Genomic DNA, 18,436 nt, shown 5'->3' with positions numbered 1-18,436 from the left:
CTATATTCTATGAAAACTGCTAGTAAATAGTTTAATATACATTCCAGTGAGATATAACTTAGGGGTCAATCAGTTGAGCTGTCAATCTACATGCTGATAACCCCTGTGAGTAACTGGCAGTGCTCCTTTGTTGGAAAGAAATAAATCCAACCTAACACATGAAGTAAGAATGTTTTAATGAATCACTGTATTTCAAGTTTGCATGGTATGTTAGAAACAGAACATTTACCTATATTTCATATAACTTTAATTAGCATTCCCAAAATTTGGGTGCATGGTGTGGATTTGAACATTTATGATCGAAATATAACTTAACTGTTCCAGCTTCTTTGGAAAATGCTGTGATCCCAAAAACCTTTCTCTGAAAAACACTATCTCAAAACATGACATCGGTTGCGATTTGTCAGATCTTCTCTATTATTGTTTACTGCTGTTATTAATGTGAAAACACTCTGGCATCTGCTCCTTTGTTCAGTTGACGAACACCAACTGTGATGACTGGCAAAACAAATATTATAGAGAACCCTCTGAGGAATTATTTGCCAGCTTAAGTCAATGCCCTTCAACAGTAATTCAAAGGTGAAGCTCTATTTTGATGTGATCAGATGCTATTTAAATATTATCATGCAAAGACATCTTGGTCCATAATCTATTTTTGCAGTTTTGTGCCAACCTTATATTATGGCAAAGGTTGAAAATCATCAACCCCTGAGACCTTTCGTGCAACTAACTATTCCGCTATTTTGATAATTAGGATGTTCGAAATCTGAAATAAGGTTAAATTGAAATTACAGCCTTATTTTTGGCTATTTTCAAATTGGTGTGAAAAGTTCAGCAATTTCTGGTTAAATTGTTCGTGGCTTATTGTTTTTATATATATATATATAGATGCCAATCTTAGCAGAAATCTAAATATTTATCATGTGCTTTCTTTCAATTTTTCATTTTATCATAAATTATTTTTCTTTTGTCCAAAATAATGCTTCTCCTTCTTGCACATAATTTCCCTTTTTTGACTCAATAGCTCCCAACTCATCTTTGCTTATTTCCATTTTCTTTGTTCCTGCAGATCAACATTCATCTTGCTCCTGAGTCTTGTCAATTGCTTTGAGTTTCCTTTCTTTCCCATCAGTATCAAATTTGTCAGTGACAAATTCATCCCCTTGATCTTTCCCAATTGCGTCTCTACATTGTTCATTCAGCATCTCACTATTTATCTCATAAACATTTAATGATAAACCTAAAATACTGCAAATCAACTCCAGAAATTGCATCCTGTCTTTGCTCTCCAAGCTTCTCCATGACTGAAATTGTATTTTGGAGTATATGATTGTGTTATTGGTAAAAATGAACTGTCCATTTTCAAGTTTCATAATCCAATTATAATTTCTGGGACCTTTTATCCAGAAAAATTGCTTTTTAAAGTAGAATACTGATTTTGGATGGTCACCATTGTTGCCTGACCAAATTGAGCCCAGTTCATAAAGCTATCCAGATACAAAAATAAGTCTGAGCCAAAATTACAGACATAGAGAAGAAAAATGAATTGATAAGCACCAATACATGGGCATAGGTCAGGACGGAGCTCATTTGAAATGTAACACTTGCACACAGATTGTATGTCTTTAAAATTATTTACCCTTAATTAAAATATTTGTACATTGATGTGTTTACTTGCTTCTTCTTGGAGTCATTGACTCAATTTAAAAAAAAACTAACTAGCAAGCTTTTGTGTATTTATTTTGAATGCTTATGCACCATTGTTTAGCAAAACATCTAGCTCACAGTTCCTTGACTCACCCGCGCTATCACACATACACAAAGTTTGATATGATGAAAATACAACAATTTTTCTAAAAATAGATTTACAGAATAACCTCAATTATCTGAATATCAATTATCCGCATTTTGGATTGTCCAAAGAAGATCTCAAGATCCCATAGAAGTATTACATCAAAGAGGTGTTTCAACACTGTTCGCGTCTTTTGTTTACAATGATTGAAATGAACCCGGCTTACTGAAATGCTGCCGAGAACAGTCATGGACAGTGTCTCCAAATGACTGACCGCCTGCCCTCTCTCTCTCTCTCTCTCCCTCCCTCCCTCCCCACACTTTCCCTGGAGTTCTACACATGAGTGTACCCTGAACCCCCCTTCCCCAGATAATCTCTCTAACATTGTCCCGTGCAGTAAAGAGTTGTGGGTGTGTATGCGCTTTTTTGAGGCTCACCCCCGAAAGGCAGCAGCAGCCTTACTGTTGGTGTCCAGTCCGGCTGCCCCGGAGGTGACGCAGGGTAGGGGTGGGGGAAGGGGGTGGGCGGGGCAGTTGAGGGCATGTATGGTGGGTGGGATGAGGGTGGGGGCGGATGGGAGGCAGGGACTCGCTCGCAGTGTGCTGCTCCCTCGTCTCCTGAACGGGGAGTGGACTTAGCAAATGCTGCTGTATCAATCCCGTTGAACTGATGGGAGGGTGCTGTGGGGGGTGGGGGCGTGGGTCAGGAGGCTTCAGCAATGCTGCAGGTCCCTTACACACAAGTGTGTGTCTCTGCTCAGAAACAAACCCTGAGACAGAGAGAGGGAACATTGCAAGCAGGAAACTTCAGAAAACTCTGAGCTACAGAGGGAATGCATTGAATCAATTAACCAAATAATCAATTATCCAAATGAAATACTGCCTGCCCAACTCGTTTGGATAACCAAGATTCCTCTGCAATTCAGTCTCCATTTCAGTGTAGTCAGAAAGTTTCTTATTTCAATTAATATTTTAGCTAGAGTGCAGGCCTTGAAGAAAACAGCTTTCTCAGTAACTGTAAAGTTTCTTTAATCAGTCTGCTTTGAGGTAGAGTTCTCAGAGGAGCATGGAAACATATGAAAGAAGGAAGTAAATAGGCCAATCAGCCCCTTGCACTTACTTCACTTTTCATTTGATCATGGCTGATCTGCTTGTGTTTTGCACTCCACATAAACCCAGTAACCATTAACTCTCTTGATGAAGAAACCATCCACTCTACCTTAAAAATACATAGTGACCCCAGTTCCATTGCATTCTGAAGCAGAAAGTTCCAATGTCATAAAACTTTCTGAGAGAAGAAAAGTAAATTTTCCTCATCTCTGTCTAAAAGGGTGACTAATAACCGTCCTTTACTTCTGGATTAATCCACAAGAAGAAACATGTCCACTTGTCAAGACCATTCAGGATCTTATTTACTTCGGTTCTCATCCTCACCTAAACTCCAGTGGAACAAGCTCAGACTGTCCAAACTATCATCAGATAACAATCCACTCATTCCAGGTATCGATTTAGTAAACTTCCCCTGAACCACCTTCAGTGCATTGACATCCTTCCTTCAAATAAGGAAACAAAAATTGCTCATCATATTCATGATGTGATCTTACCAATGGCCTGGTTAACCAAAGCATAACATTTTTACTTTTATGTTCAATTCTTCTTATCATAAAGGATGGAATCTCATTAGTGTACGATACTTGCATTTTACTCTTGTTGACTCTTGTACACCTCCAAATTCCATCGTCATTCTTCATCTAAGTAATATTCTGCTTTTCCATTCTTCCTGACACAGTGATCCACTTCACATTTTCCCACATTATATTCCATCTGCCAGATTTTTTTTGCCCATGTACCCAACCTATTGTCTGCAAACTCATTTATTCTTCACAATATATTTGCCTCCCTATCTTTGTGATGTGTCATTTTATCTCCCATGCCTTTCCTCCCCTCATCTAAGCCATTGGTGAAAATTGCAAACTGGTTGCCACCCTTGCAAAGATCCCTGCAGGACTCTACTTGTGACAATGCTGTCATCAGCCAACGACCCATTTGTGCATATAATCTATTTTCTGCCAGTCAGCCAGTCTTCAACTTTGTTAATATATTATCCCCTAAAACATGAGCTTTTATTTTCCAGTTAAACTTTGGTGATGCACCTTATCAAATGCCTTCCAGATACATAAGTGTAATGCCACTAATTTATCCATAGTCGATGTTACTCATTGAAAGAAGTCAAATAAATTATTTTAACATGCTTTTCCTTTTGTAAAATTCACTGGCTCTTTTGTCTAAGTACTCATTTATAAACTTTATTTTTTAATTCTAACACCTTTTTCATGACAAGAAGCCTGCAGTTACTTATTTGTTTCCTCCCTTTTTGAAAGAAAGGTTATCTTTGCTACGTTTCAGTCTGATGGAAACTGTCCTGAATCAAGGGAATTTTTGGAAAACTAACAACAGTACATCTGTTCTGTCATTAGCCATCTCTTTTAAGACCCCAGGGTGAAGTCCATTTGGATCCAGAGACCTGCCAGTCCACAGTTCCATCAGCTTACTTTGTGAAGTTACAATCATTAAGGAAGTGGTACTGTTTTTGCCCTTCACCTCCTGATTTACAGCTAATACTTGATTTTTTTATGTATATAGTTAAGATAGAAGCAAAATATTATTCATTTCATACACCTTTTCTTTACTAAAAATAATTCCCCATTCTTACTTTCTCGAGGATCAAAATTAAAAACATCCTCTTTTCCTTTTTAAATATCTGCAGAAATTCTTCATTTTATTTTTACCTTTCTAGCTAGCTTTCACTCTTAACCTAATTTCTTCCTCCCAATTATACTTTCAGTCATTTTCTACATTCATTTTGTTCTGACCAATCATTCTAACCTGCATAATTATGCACTTTTCCATTAGAATAGATGCTTTTCCTAACTACTTCAGTTGTCCACTAATGGTGAGTCCTGGCTTTAGAAATTTTCTTTGTTTTAGGAACATATCTATTCTGAGTATTGTGAAATACTGGGGCAGCATGGTGGCTCAATGATTATCAATGCTGCATCACAGTGCTAGGGTCCTGGATTTGATTCCAGCCTTGCGTGACTGCTTGTGTGGAGTTTATACGTTCTCTCCTTGTCTGCGTGGGTTTCTTCCGGGTGCTCCAGTTTCCTCCTACTTTCCAAAAATGTGCAGTATAGGTGAATTAGCCATGCTAAATTGCCCATAGTGTTCAGAGATGTGTAGGTTAGGTAGATTAATCAAGGGTAAAGGTAGAGGAATAGGCTAGGGAAATGAGTTTGGGTGGGATGCTCTTCAGAGAGTGGGTGTGGCCTTGTTGGGCCGAAGGGCCTGTTTCCACACTGTAGGGATTGAATGATTCCACACAAAAATATGAATATACAAATAATGAACAGGAATAGGCTACTTGGCTCTTTGTGCTTTCTCTGCCGTACAATAAGATAGTGGCTAATCTCGTTTTAACTTCAACTCTATATTTCTGCTTATCCCCAGTGATCTTACATCCCCTTGCTAATAAAAATAATCTAACTCTGCCTTAAAAATTCTCTACCTAGTGGTATTTTAAGAAGGGACTTCCAAAGACTCTCAAGTCTCTGAGAGAAAGGAAAAGGTTTCCTAATCCCTGTTTTAAATGGGCACTCCCTTACTTTTAACTGTGAGCCCTAGTTTTAGGATATCTCATAAGAGGCAACATGCTTTCAGATTCCACTCAGTCAAATCCCCCCAGGATCTCATATGCTTCAATTAAGTCAACTCTGACTTTTCAAAACTCCAGAGGATACAGGCCTAGTGTGTCCGGCTCTTCCTCACAAGTCAATCTGCTCCTTTCAGGTATTGGTCTAGTTAACCTTCTCTGATACCCTTATGTATTGACCACTGCTTCTCTATTAAGCTGTTTCTGTTTTCCTGTTACTGATTGAAATAACTCCATGGAGGCCAGTATCCCGTTACCAAGTCACCCTTTATTTACACATGTGCAGTACATGAACTTTGATCAACCAGCTCACAGCCAGTCTCTTGAGTGAAGAGAATCCCTGAGACTCCTGTTTATATCTGTCAGCCAGGACTCCCTGACTGGCCCAGGTTACCTGGTCTGGACTACATGTGAATCAGAGTCACACCAATGTGTTTGAATCTTAACTGCCCTTTGGGCAATAAATACTGATCGAGCCAGAGGCAGCCCTCTCCCATGAACCACTTTTTTTGAAAGAAAAGCTATTTGTTACAAAGAAATCAATTGACCCAACCAATCCACACCGACCCTCCAAAGAGTAACCTACCCAGACCAATACATCTAACACTATGGGCAATTTAGCATGGCCAATTCACCTGACCCGCACATCTTTGGACTGTGAGAAGAAACCAGAGCACCCAGAGGAAACCCACGCAGACACGGGGAGAATGAACCAACTCCACACAGACAGTCGCCTGAAGCTGGAATCAAACTTGGGACCTTGGCACTTTGAGGCAGCAATGTTAACCACTGAGCCACCGTGCCACCCCAAAAATCCTGTGCTATGACCAACCCTCTTGCTCCCACAAGCCTACCCAATCTCCCTGCATATTTGTTCCTTTAATTCCTATTGACTATTTGGGGGCCTATAGTGGAACTCAAATAATATCACCACCCCCTTCTTATTTCTTTGCTCCACCCACAAAGCCTCACTGGATGATTCTTAGGTTACCGTTTAATTCCCTATCTTTAGTGTATTCAGATTTTACATTTGCTGTGGTAGGATTTTGAAGCCTTATTCCTAGGATATTAGCTCAGGTTTTTAGATTACTCATCCAGTGCCATTACAACAAAGCTACTGCCTTGACAATGTATTCCCCTTCTCTTGTTCAGTACAGAAACTTGCCCAATGCTTTTTGTTAACCTGAGTTCATCAGACAAGAAAATTGGGGACTTTGAATCATTTGATGAAATCTTTTGTGACAGTCCAAGGCATAGTGGGACAGTAGTATCAGGGCATGTTTCCAAGTGGGTCATAAAAATGTAAAAATGTAAAATTCAGTCATATTGCGGTTGCTACTACCCAGTGATACCTTTTCTCTGAAGTAATTAATTAACCCTGTCACATTACACAATGCAGGGTCTAATATAACTCACATTGGTTGGTTCCATAATGTGATGCACGAAGAAACTCTTTCAAAAGCATTCTATGAACCCTTCATTGTGTGTCTGCTCCTGCCGCCACTCTGTTTATGCTCCACTTCATATGTAAATTAAAGTCACGCATAATTATTGCCATCCCTTTATTTCAAATACCCAATATTATTTTGTGAATCATTTGTTCTACATAATTGTTACTGTTAATGCTTCTGTATACAAATTATTTCTCCTGCCATTCCTCATCTCCATCCAAATTGATTCTACACCTAGACCTCCTGAAGAAAGTCATCCCTCAATGTTGCACAAATGATTGACAATGTCACCCTTTTAACTTTGTCTAGGTTCCTATTCATCTTTAATGTTAGATTCAGGATCTAATATATTCAGGACCTAATCCTTCTCATTCTTCAGTTATGTCTCCCTCATCAAATTATGTATATCTACTCTATTGTTTTCTGTCAATGTGTTGTCACTGCATTGTCCCAGTCTATCCTGGGACAGGCTAAGCAAAGACATGCCAGAGAATTTCTAGAGGCCTGGCACTCCAACCACAATGCCATAAACAAACACGTAGATCTGGATACCATCTATCAAGCCCTCAGAAAACGAACAGGAAATGACATCACCACAAACCCCAGGAACCCCATCCAGGACAAACATATAAATAGAAAGCAGGAGACAACAGCTTCGCTTCACTTGGAGGTCGCCATTGATGATGTTACCGCCAGGTAATGAAACGCCTGGATATCAAACCTACTGCTCAGTGAGCAAACCTACACCCTCATCTTGATTCCCATTGCATTCTTAGTTTGTTTTTCTCTCTCTACATCTTCATGCCTTTGTGTAACACTTACGTCCCATATTATTATTTGTCTTCATTTATTGATATACCACATTTTATCCTTTTCCCCTACTATTTTGTTAAAAACCCTCCCTGTTTCCCTAGTTATGCGGTTCTGAAGAACATGATTAGACAAGCAAAGGTTATCTACACCTTCACTCTCTTGCAGAAAACAGTGTCAATTCTTGTCATTCTACTTTTGGATATAGCCACCAGGTTTCTTGTTAGTTTCCACACTGTACCCATGTGCCGTAGTAGATTTCCACATCCGTCATGCAGCCCCTGCTCTAATCCAAATAGCCAGAGAGGATGTGAAACTGACTGAACAATTGTAGAGGCTTGCTCCCCCGCATTCTAGCTTTCTGGGCCCCTTACCTGCCTTACTCACAATTACACCCTCCTGTCTCTGACCACGGAACAAATCAAAAGACTCTATCCTAAGTGGTGTGACAAAGCACCCAGGTAACATTCCCCCTTCCTGATGTATCACAGTGCCTACAGCTCAGTCTATAGCTCAGCCTCTCGCTCATTACCTCTGAACTAAAACTCATTGAGTATCAAACACTTTCTGCAGATGTGTTTCCTTGGATTATAATGCTACCCTGTTAAGGGGAGGTGGAACAAGTTGGCAGAAAGAGTCATTCCTTCTCTTTCAATGTAGCATTACTGTTCAATACTTTGACTGCTCAGCTTATTGCCATGCATTGATAGTTGTAAATGTAAGATCTTTGTTCTAAAGAAATTCTCTTGACTGCTCATTGGAATTCTGCTAATATTGTTTAGCAGGGAGATATGATGCCCACCCTATCACTTGCCTTTACATCAAGTATTCAATCACTGGGCAAGTAAGTTGCTATTGTAATTAAGTTTCACTAGTATATACCTCATCACTGAGGTTCTATCAGCCAAAGATCTTTGCCTTTAGGCAAACCAACATATTGCTGTCAAGGTGGCCACGGGTCTCATCTACCTTTGGAACTGATCCACAGAGTCCTATCAAAAAACATTTTCCTCTTTGCTCTCCCTTCACGGATAAAATAGTCATAATCTACAAAAGGTGTCTGGTGGCCTTCAGGAGCCATGTCTTCCAGTGATTTTTTTAAAAAAGGATGGAGCTTTTAAAACATAACTTTAATGATTAGTCATATCTTCATGCCAGTATTAGGATTAAAAAATCACACATTTGGGTCTCCCAAAAACCTGTCTTAATTTCTCCTATTCTTTTCATTTTAGCTTCAGTAAAATCATTACAAACTATATGTTGCATCAATACACACCATCAATTCTGGTATTTATACTTTAACTTCATGTTAAGAGGTTTGTTGCATCTATAAATCTGTAAAATACAATTTGACACTGCATTGATCTAAAAGTTATCTCATCCAGCCTTTCATTAGTATATACAAAACCTCTTCTTAACATGTTATTTTTAATGTCCTCCCATTAAACCCTTATTTTACAACTCCAACGAGTACTTTGATCAGTTCCTAAGACATTAGAATTGTAAGTTACTCATACAAATAATTTCACTTTTAAATGTTTTATTATTATGCTTTTACTGTAAACATTTCCAAAGGCTGCAAAGTCTCCGGAGAGCTGCTATGCTATTGGTTCAAATGATTTGTATCAAGTCAAAATGGAATTAGTCATATGCTATAGAAATACAGGTTCTTTTTTTCTTTCAAGGTCAGTAAAATCTTTACTGTGTAGGTAAATGTAAAATCCAAATGCAGAAGAAAATCTTTCATGCCAATTAAATTCTGCATTCTTATCTCTTCATTACTGACATGAATGAGTATTCTCTCGCTGGTTGTTGAACTTTCCAGTCAAAATCTGTTGTGGGTAAAGTTTGACAGGTTTCTGAGCCATTCTGAAATGCTGTTCACATTTCACAATGCTTCAGTGACTGCCTTGCAGCGGAATAAAATAGAAATGGGATTACTCTGCCAGCATATTGTTTCAGAGTAATTTGCAAGATTCCATAAAGCACAAGATTTAAGTATCTCCATGATAGTTCATACACTAACCAATGCAATCGTTATCCAACAAGTGGACCCACACAGTTCTCTCCCCAGGCAACATGTACTGCATTGAACCACTAATCACTCAAAACCAGCAACACTGGCTGGGACAAGTATTTTGTGTGTCTGACACCAGATTCTGAAAGCAACTGTTTTAACTGAGAACTCAGTCATGGTAGACGACTCTCTCAAGTACAAAGGAATTATTTTAGGGATGTCCTCAAAACATCCGTAAAGTTATCAACCATCCTGGCAAAATTATGCAAGCCTGTGGCTTATGGCTGATTAATCAACAAGGTTTATCTACCTGAATGTGATTTCATGAGTCTTGTTTTGAGAGGCAGTGGACCTGACCTGAGTGCAGGGAAATCAGCTAAAAATTGGTTGCTGTGAATCACATAGGGCTTCGGGTTCCTAGGACTGTAAATTCCAACAGGAGTTTTAATCTGGGAAAAGACACTTCTTACTTCTTAAAATGTAAGCAAAACAATCAAGGAATCTAAACTGTGTTAACACTTGTGTTGACACACTTTATTCTACTCACAACTCATATTTTACATGAGTGAGATTTGGTCCAAAACTATGCAACATTTACAAGTGATGATTGCTATTCTGTTGATAGCGAGCATTCTCATGGTCATCAGGTTTGGGTATGGAAGTAGCTTTTAGGTGTTCATGAAAAAAATGGTGTAAGATATGGAGCTGAAGTAATGTTAGCTGATCGGTTATGAACTTCCTAATGTCATAATTCTATTAATTGACCATATATAATGTCACACTTCCTGTTGGTGAATACAATTCCTAATCCTTTAATCAGAAAGATGCTTTGATCTGAATCAGTTGAAGTTTGAATTGAAAAGTTACTTTGAATATTTAGCTGATTAATTTTCAACTTGGCATGAAGTATTGGTTTGATTACTGGCCAAAATTCTTTGAAGCACTTTCCAAAAGCAGCCTCAAAATGGGGAGGACATTAAAATATTGGAAAATGTTGGTATTTTGCAGATCGTTGTCTGCACCAGACCCTATGTATTTAAAATCACTTTTCAGTCAGAACATTCCTACTGACAGAAAGATATATTGATTAGCCCCTGGCCGATTTAAAGAGAACATTGAAATAACTCCACAGAGGCCAGTATTCCATCACCAAGTCATCCTTTATTTACACGTGCATAGTACTTGAAACTGGTCTGACTTCCTCCCAGAGCCAGCTCTCAGAGTGAACAGAACCTCTGACACTCCTGTTTATATATGGATTAGATCATGTTAGCAGTCCCAGTCAGGGAGCTCATATTCTGTGGTGCCCACTTGGCTGACCTCATTACAATCACCACAAATGTATACCTTTAAAATTTGAGAAATGCTGTCTCATTCTTGCAAAAGTGACATTTTGTGAAAACTATCAGAAGAGTAGGTCTAGTTCCATTTCAACTGGTTTCTTGCATTCAGCTATCATTGGCTTTTCATGTGTGCACACTTCAAGTATTGCTTAAGTCGTGGGACTTTACAATTTGCTCAAGTTAGTGATTTCCATGTTGTATGTCTCTATGTCTCTATGACTCTAACCTATCCTACATTAGGTGGGATGGAGATGAAAAGATTGTGGCTTTCCACTTCCGGTGACCAGATGTTGATTGTAAAGCACTGGTCCTGTAAACAATGTAGGAGTAATTGTACTAAATGGGGAAGCTGGGACATGGTTTCTAATTAAGTAAAAATCAACAGCCAATTTAGGTTAAAGAGCAAGTAGAAATGTTGCTGATTAAGTCAACTTGGAAAGTTTCCAAATTAAAAAATGCCTTTCTGTAACAAGAATGGACTTGGAAACTAATATGGCACTGTCCCTTGTGTGAATGCTTGTGTTGATATTAATATGGATGTTTTTCATTAAGTTGAAACATGGGCTGTGGACATAGCCGAGCAATGACCACTTGCCGATAAAACAAAATACGCTGCAAAACATTGCTGCAGAGTCTTCAAAGTTTTGCAAGCCATCCTTTCACTAGAAGTTTCACACACCAAATTGTCAATAAAGGCATTAAAAGAAATAATTTATTCCACTTGGTATTTTGTTAAAGTTCATATCTAACAATTTTATTGTTATTATCAATGTGCCAATTCTGCAACATTTTTTCTGACACTGGATGTTGAAAATACTGTCAAGCATGTTTCAGTATTGGTTTGTATTTGCTTGGACATAATATGTTTTTACACGAGTGGCAGACTCTTCACATTGTTCAGTTATGGTTTTGGAATGTGGGAGTAGTTTCTTGTTGAGCTGGACAATTCTATATTAATCACACAGTAATAATTGTTTCGTGATTGCAGGATAACCAACCACAAATCTCCAACATAAAATGAAAACTACAGTAAGGTTGGAGATTGATGGCAGTTTTCTATATAAATCAGACAGGTCGACTCTGGTCAAGCTATTAGCAAGAGAAATGAATGAGAAAATTGCTGCCCCTACTTTATTGAATTGAAATAGGTGCTTTTTATTCTTTCTGACGGCAAAGAATAGGATCTATTGAGCTTTGCTTGTAAATATTTAATTGGTGACATGGGTGATTAGTGGCGGTGGTTAGTCATTAAAAAAAATTAAAATTACTGTGATTTGGTTATGAGAAAGTCCTTCAGTTGTGCGTGACAGCACATCTGGATATATATGTGTATATATAGGAGCCCTGTGGTGCAGTGATAGTGTTCCTGTGTCTGAACCAGAAAGACTGGGTTTGAGGAGATGTATATGAAAGTTTTTGGTACTTACTGTCTTTAATTTCTGATACGGCTAGGAGGAACTGTTTGTTTAGAGTATGGACTCCGGACTACATTCGGACCAACAAAATTTGGACCCAACCAGGACAACCAGTACCTACAACAACTCCGAAGCCTCCAGCAACAGATGTCCCTATGGATCCTCTGCTCCACGCTTGCACCCATGCGTCGCTACCTACATTCCCTGCAGTCAGCCCTACTCCAGCTCAGGACAACACTCTCACAGACCTGCAAAGGACCTCTACTGTTTTCATCCTCAGGAGAATAAACAGTTCTCTAAATAAACAGTTCTTCCTAGCCATATCGGAAATTAAAGACAATAAGTACCAAAAACTTTCATGTACTCCGGATTCCTCAACCGTTCCAGTATCTTCCATCGGCCTCCGGAACCGCTCGGGCGCCATTACCCATGGGGCCATTGCAGCAACCGCTGCCACGAACCATGACGTCACTTCCTCCCCCACCGACCATGCAGCCTCCACGATCGCCGCCCTGACAACCGCCTCCATGATCGTCAGGAAGACCGTCGCCAACAGATTCGTGGCCTCCGCTGGGTCCACAGCCACCAGGAACAACACCGTTTCTGCCATCGCCGCATCTACATCTGCCCCCAGAGTTGCCATCGCCGTATCTAATTCCACCCCCAGTGATGTCACTCACCTGCACAACGACCACACCGCATGCTTCTCTGCCTCCACGTTGATCTCCGCCCCCACGCTGATTTCTGCCCCCACGCTGATCTCTGCCCCCATGCCTAACCCCGCCCCCACGCCTAAACCTGCCCCATGCCTAACTCCACCCACATGCCTAACCCCGCCACTACACCTAACCCCACCCCACTCCCAGCTCCAGCCCCACACCAGGTCCTAGCTCCCAGCCCTGCCATATTTTCAACATCCCTCCAGACCTCCCCCCTCTCTGAGGATGAAAGATCAGTCCTCAGCAGAGGCCTCACCTTCATCCCCCTACGCTCCATGATTGATGAGTTCAACACACGGCGAGACATAGAACAATTCTTCCTCCGCCTTCACCTCCACGCCTACTTCTTCAACCAGGATCCTCGCCCACCCTCTGATGACCCCTTCTCCCGCCTCCAACACACCCCATCCACCTGGACACCCCATGCTAGCCTCTTACCCACCCTTGATCTCTTCGTAGCCAACTGCTGCCGTGACATTAACCACCTCACCCTGTCCACCCCTCTTACCCACTCCAATCTCTTACTCTCGCAACATGCAGCCCTCCACTCCCTCCGCTCCAACTCCAACCTCACTATCAAACCGGCAGACAAGGGAGGCGCGGTGGTAGTTTGGCGCACCGACCTTTATACCGCTGAGGCTAAGCGCCAGCTCGCGGACACCTCCTTCTACTGCCCCCTTCACCATGACCCCACCTCCCACCACCAAACCATCGTCTCCCAGATGATCCATAACCTCATCACCTCAGGGGATCTCCCATCCACCGCCTCCAACCTCATAGTCCCACAACCCTGCACTGCCCATTTCTACCTCCTGCCCAAAATCCACAAACCTGACTGCCCCGGCCGACCCATTGTCTCAGCCTGCTCCTGCCTCACCAAACTCATCTCTGCATACCTCAACATGGTCCTGTCTCCCTTAGTTCAAGAATTCCCCACCTACGTTTGGGACACCACCAAGGCCCTCCACCTCCTCCATGATATTTGCTTTCCCGGCCCTCAACTCCTTATCTTTACCATGGACATCCAGTCCCTATACACCTCCATCCCTGATCACAAAGGTTTCAAAGCCCTCCGCTTCTTCCTTTCCCGCCGACCCAACCAGTACCTTTCCACTGACGCCCTCCTTTGATTGACTGAACTGGTCCTCACTCTGAACAACTTCTCTTTCCAATCCTCCCACTTCCTCCAAACCAAAGGAGTAGCCATGGGCACCCGCATGATCCCCAGCTATGCCTGCCTCTTCGTCGGATATGTGGAACAATCCATCTTCCGCAGCCGCACTGGCACCACCCCCCATCTTTTCCTCCGCTAAATCGATGACTGGAGGTTGAAAAGTTCCTCCACTTTACTAACACCTTCCACCCCGACCTCAAATTTACCTGGACCATCTCAGACTCCTCCCTCCCCTTCCTAGACCTCTCCATTTCTATCTTGGGCGACTGACTCAGCATGGACATTTACTATAAACCGACCAACTCCCACAGCTACCTAGATTACACCTCCTCCCACGCTGCCCCCTGTAAAAATGCCAATCCATATTCCCAATTCCTTCGCCACCGCCACATCTGCTCCCTGGAGGACCAATTCCAATACCAAACAACCCAGATGGCCTCCTTCTTCAAAGACTGCAATTTCCCCACAGACATGGTTTTTTGATTAGATTAGACTTACAGTGTGGAAACAGGCCCTTCGGCCCAACAAGTCCACACCGACCCGCCGAAGCGCAACCCACCCATACCCCTTACCTAACACTACAGGCAATTTAGCATGGCCAATTCACCTGACCGGCACATCTTTGGACTGTGGGAGGAAACCGGAGCACCCGGAGGAAACCCACGCAGACACGGGGAGAATGTGCAAACTCCACACAGTCAGTCGCCTGAGGCGGGAATTGAACCCAGGTCCCTGGCGCTGTGAGGCAGCAGTGCTAACCACTGTGCCACCGTCTCCACCAACATCTCCTCCACTTCCTGCTCCTCCGCTCTTGAACCCCGCCCCTCCAATCGCAACCAGGATAGAACCCCATCTACCACCCCACCAACCTCCAGATACATCGTATCATCCTTCGGCATTTCCGCCACCTCCAAACAGACCTCACCACCAAGGATATATTTCCCTCCCCTCCCCTATTAGCATTCCAGAAAGACCACTCCCTTCGCGACTCCCTCATCAGGTCCACACCCCCCACTAACCCAACCTTCATTCCTGGCACCCTCCCTTGCAACTGCAAGAAATGCAAAACTTGCGCCCACACCTCCCCCCTCACTTCCCTCCAGGGCCCAAGGGATCCTTCCATATCCGTCACAAATTCACCTGCACCTCCACACACATCATTTACTGCATCCGCTGCAACCGATGTGGCCTCCTCTACATTGGGAGACAGGCCGCCTACTTGCGGAATGTTTCAGAGAACACCTCTGGGGCACCCGCACCAACCAACCCAACCGCCCCATGGCTGAACACTTTAACGCCCTCTCCCACTCTGCCAAAGACATGCAGGTCCTTGGCCTCCTCCATCGCCAGACTAGGGCAACACGATGCCTGGAGGAAGAGCCTCTCATCTTCCGCCTAGAAACCCTCCAACCACAAGGGATGAATGCAGATTTTTCCAGCTTCCTCATTTCCCCTCCCCCCACCTTATCTCAGTCCCACCCTCAGACTCAGCACCGCCTTCCTGACCTGCAATCTTCTTCCCAATCTCTCTGCCCCCACCCCTTTTCTGGCCTATCACCCTCATCTTAACCCCTTTCCACCTATCACATTCCCAACGCCCCTCCCCCAAGTCTGTCCTCCCTACCTTTTATCTTAGCCTGCTTGGCACACCTTCTTCATTCCTCAAGAAGGGCTTATGCCCAAAATGTCGATTCGCCTGCTCATTGGATGCTGCCTGACCTGCTGCGCTTTTCCAGCAACACATTTTTCAGGACTGGACTTGAGTCCCACTTGCTCCAGAAGTATGTAATAACATCTCTGAACAGGTTGATTGGAAAATTTTTCAGGGCTGTTGCATCGCAGTTGTAGTGTCTCTACCTCTAAGCCAAATGCCTGGATTCAAGCCCCACCTGCTGCAGGAGTGTGTCTCAACATTTCTGATCAGGTTGATTAAAATATAAGACACAAAATAAAACAGGATCCAGTGGTTAATAGAAAAAAATACACTGGGTGATTTGGTGAGTTGTTTGCTATTAGATAGTAGGTTGGGAGAGGTTAGATAGCCTACATTCTAGGCAGTAATATAGACATAGTAATTGTCTTTGGATTCATGGTCAAACTAAGGCACACATTAAGCAAAATTGTTTTCCTTAGTTGTTTTATCCACTTGAGTGTATAATTTACAGATTGATCCAGCAATGGACTCAAATTATACATTTTCATACTTGTTTTCAAATGCCTCCTCAAATCTCCTCACCTCTGTAACATTGTTCAGCCCTTCATTCCTCAGTTCTCACAGCACAGTGGCACGGTGGCACGGTGGTTAGCACTGGTGCCTCACAGTGTCAGGGACCTGGATTCAATTCCAGCCTCTGGCAATTGCCTCTGTGGAGTTTGCCTGTTCTCCCTGTGTCTGCGTAGGTTTTGTCTCCCAATCCAAAGCTGTTGAGGTTAAGTGATTGGCCATGCTAAATTTTCCATAGACTCCACGGATATGTAGTCTAGGTGGATTGGTCATGAGTTATGCAGGGTTACAGGAATAGTGCAGGGGGACAGGTCTGGGTGGGATGCTGCTCTTCAGAGTGTCAGTGTGTACTTGATGGTGGGATTGGCCTGCTTTCACACACTAGGGATTCTATGATTTTCTGTGCTCCACCAATTCTGCCCCCTCTTCCTGTCCCTGATTTCAATCATTCCACCACTGCTGGGGCCTAACCTCTGCAATACCCTCCATAAGCCTCTTTGCCTCTCTTACTCACTTTCCTATTTCAAAAAAGCACACTTTTTTGACAAAGACCTTTTTTTCTCCTGACCACATACCTTACTGTGTGGCTCCATGTTTGATAACATTCAACATGGAACATGCTGCAATAAAGACAGACTATAAACTTTATATGCACAGCCACTTCTTCATTAAAAATCTGGATTCTATTGTTGAAATATGCATTTTACAATCATCTTGCGATTCCTTCTTGAAAATACATTGAATCAGTTGTGGTTGAGTCAGACCTGTCAGCCCTGAGAGATGTTGGCAAAATATATGATTGAAAAGAATGAAGCAAATTGCACATGGATCTATAAAATTGCAGCTCAATTTTTGTGAGTCAAATTAATTCCAATTTGAAAACAGATTGAGTGAATCTCTTTGAGATTTGAGATTAGACTCATACAGTCATACAGCATGAAGACAGACTCATCAGTCCAACCAGTCCATGCTGACCATTTTCTCAAACTAAACTAGTCCCACCTGCCTGCGCTGGGCCCAGATCCATCCAAGTCGAGAGTGTGGTGCTAGAAAAGCACAGCAGGTCAGGCAGCATCCGAGGAGCAGGGGAATAGACATTTCAGGCATATTCTCCTGCTCCTCAGATGGTGCCTGACCTGCTGTGCTTTTCTAGCACCACACTCTCAACTCTGATCTCTAGCATCTGCAGCCCTCACTTTCTCCATATCCATTCAAATCTTTTCTATTTGCGTACTTATCGAAATGTCTGTTGAACGTTGTAATTGTACCGGCATCCATCACCTTCTCTGGCAGCTTACTCCACACACAAACCCACTCTCTCATGCTACCCCCCCAACCCCTGTGTCCTTTTTAAATGTTTCTTCCATCACCTTAAAAATATGCCCCGTAGTTTTGAACTCCCGAAGAATGGAGATTGGCGCTTGGCTGAGACATCGCTGATTCTGCAGTTGAATGCCTTTTAACCAGATTCAGGCATGAAAACTGATTAGTTCAGTGATGATCAGAGGATTGCTGCAAACCACAGAACTATCTGATGATCAGTCTCTGCACAGGGTTTTCAAAGTGTAGCCGGGCCTGAACTGTGTCACTCTCACTACGCTATTTTTAAATTCAAATAGCCTAATTGGCCAGAAGGCAAACTCGGCATCCAATTAGATGACAATGAAATTGGGGAGCTTGCTCAAGAGAGCAGGTAGTTCCTCAACACTAGGGCCAACTGTGTCAACTGACCTGGAAGGGCCATTTGGAAATAATGATTGCCTTACACTTACTGGCACAAGTA

The sequence above is a fragment of the Hemiscyllium ocellatum genome, chromosome 16 (genome assembly GCF_020745735.1).
Source record: "Hemiscyllium ocellatum isolate sHemOce1 chromosome 16, sHemOce1.pat.X.cur, whole genome shotgun sequence".
Lineage (NCBI taxonomy): Eukaryota > Metazoa > Chordata > Chondrichthyes > Orectolobiformes > Hemiscylliidae > Hemiscyllium > Hemiscyllium ocellatum.
Note: the sequence above shows the minus strand (reverse complement) of the source record.